The following is a 2,500-nucleotide window of genomic DNA, read 5'->3' on the forward strand; positions in this document are numbered from 1 at the left end:
AAATGAAGAAGAAAAGGAAAAGAAAAACTAAGAAAATATAAAAGTAAGAAGATGAATAGACGAAAGAGAGATTTTAGGAAAAGAAAAGACAGAACGAAAACCAAAGAAGATATGAAATTAAAAGGGAAAGAGAGAAAGCAACAGAAAGAAAAAAAAAAAAAAAAGAAAGATTTTAGGAAATGTTTCGAGAGAAAGAAAATACGAAAGAAATGAGGAAAAGAGAAAAAAAGAAAAGAAAAGAGAAAGAAATTTGGGGAAATATATCAAGAGAAAAAAAGAAGAAGTAAAAAGCGAAAAATAGAAAAGAGAAAAGAAAAAAAAACAAAACAAAGAAAAACAAAGACAAAGAAAAAAAAACAAAGGAAAAAACAGAAAACAAAACTCAACAGTTACGTAGGAATATCTTGAGGACTCTGAAAGGACAACCCTTCTCGGTCCTTCAGAGGAAAGACCCTGTCAGACGTTCCTTCGAGCGGAAGTAATTTCCAATAGCGAGGAAAGCTTTCATAGGGAATGAAGTGTGGGATAACGACTTCACATAACACGTTGTATGTGTGCATGTGTGTGTGTGTGTGACGTATATATGGGAATATATATATGCACACATATATACACACACTTTTACATATATATATATAAAAAATTATATATATATATATATATATATATATATATATATATATATATATATATTTATATATATATATATATATATATATATATATATTTGTGTGTGTGTGTGTGTGTGTGTGTGTGTGTGTGTGTGTGTGTGTGTGTGTGTGTGTGTCTGTGTGACAAACACACACACACACACACACACAAACACACACACACACACACACACACACACACACACACACACAAACACAACACAACACAAAACATATATCTATGCGTGTGTGTGTGTGTGTGTGTGTGTGCTTGTGTTTGTGTTTGTGTGTGTGTGTGTGTGTGTGTGTGCTTGTCTTTGTGTGTGTTTGTTATTGTGTATACGTGAGCATGTATATGACCCCGTAAACAAACCCGTCACGGCAACGCCAGCGACACGAAACCAACAAGGACGGGATTGGGCTCCCTCGTCGGAACTTCATACTTGATCCGTAGACCAAAGAGCTTGTGAAGGCGACCCTCATTAAGTCGCCATGAGCCCGAGGCAGCTTCCGAACACACCGAGGAGATCGCTTTTCCTTCCTAGTAAGAACGGAAACGAGTTGACGGGGGCGGAAGGGGGTTAAGGAGGTGGGGGGGGGGGGGTCCTCACCCTCGTGTGCTCGAGACGTGTTTTACGTGTGAGGGAGAGACTGCTTTTTGGGAGGGTTGTTTTGTTATTATTATCAAGATTATTATCTGTTCATTTATCGTTGTTTATTCATTATTATCCTCCTCCTCCTCATTATCATTATTATTATTATCATTATTATTATTATTATTATTATTATTATTATTTTGATTTTGATTTTTGAGTGTTGGAAAGGTTAGAGGGATATCGAAGCGCAGAAACAAGAGGGGTGTTTGGAGTACTTTCCTTTGTTTCACGCGTTGTGTTAGTACGTCAGGGAATATACGTCTGTGCTTCGATAACCAGCTAACCCAAGGAGAGTTAGAAACGTTTTATAATGGTCTTTTTCATGCTTTGCTAACCAATGAGGGACGTTTGTAATATTTTATATGGGTTTATTTCATGTTTTGTTGACTCGCTAAACGGTGAGGGGGTGTCTGTAACATATATATAGAGGCCAATTTTATGCATTGTTAACGCATTAGCTAGTGAGGGATATATCCAGTGTTTTATGTATTTTTCCCTTTGTGTTAACTAGTCGGAAACCAGAAACAACCAATACAACAAGGTACTTCAGTCGATACTACTCTTGAAGTCTTCACAGATACGAAAGAAGTCAATTATGGACCAGTGATCTTCACTCGGGGTGCCACTGGCTTTATCTTTGACTCCAGAAACCCAAATTTAAGTCAGGGATCATAACACTTTCAGGTCAGTTCTAGGTGTGTAGAGGGAGCCAGGCCTAAGTCATTTTTCACCTAGATTCTGCACGTACTTTTGTTCGCGTCCTGTGAGGATTTATAGTCTATGGTGTTCTTAGACGTTTGTTGAATATCAAACATTTTGTAGCGTAACCAGTAACGAAGAAGTTTGGTGATCGGAGATTAACTCGGGAACCTTTGGCTTTTTATGACTACCTATCTTCCTTTCTGTTCCACGCCCATCCACCCGCGTACGCCCTGCCACAGGTCCTTTCATCGCCCACACACGTCCTTCCACGCCCACACACACACACACACACACACACACACACACACACATACACACACACACGACGCGCGCGCGCGCCCTTACACCTAACCCAACCCACCACAACCACCCCTATCCCTACGCCATTGCCAATCCCTTGCCTCGAGAATATCAGAAGAAGAAGACGAAAAGACGCAATATAAGGCACTGACCCAAATCCCGCTCGGCATCAGGCTTAAATCCGCCCCCACC

The sequence above is a fragment of the Penaeus monodon genome, chromosome 35 (genome assembly GCF_015228065.2).
Source record: "Penaeus monodon isolate SGIC_2016 chromosome 35, NSTDA_Pmon_1, whole genome shotgun sequence".
Taxonomy (NCBI): domain Eukaryota; kingdom Metazoa; phylum Arthropoda; class Malacostraca; order Decapoda; family Penaeidae; genus Penaeus; species Penaeus monodon.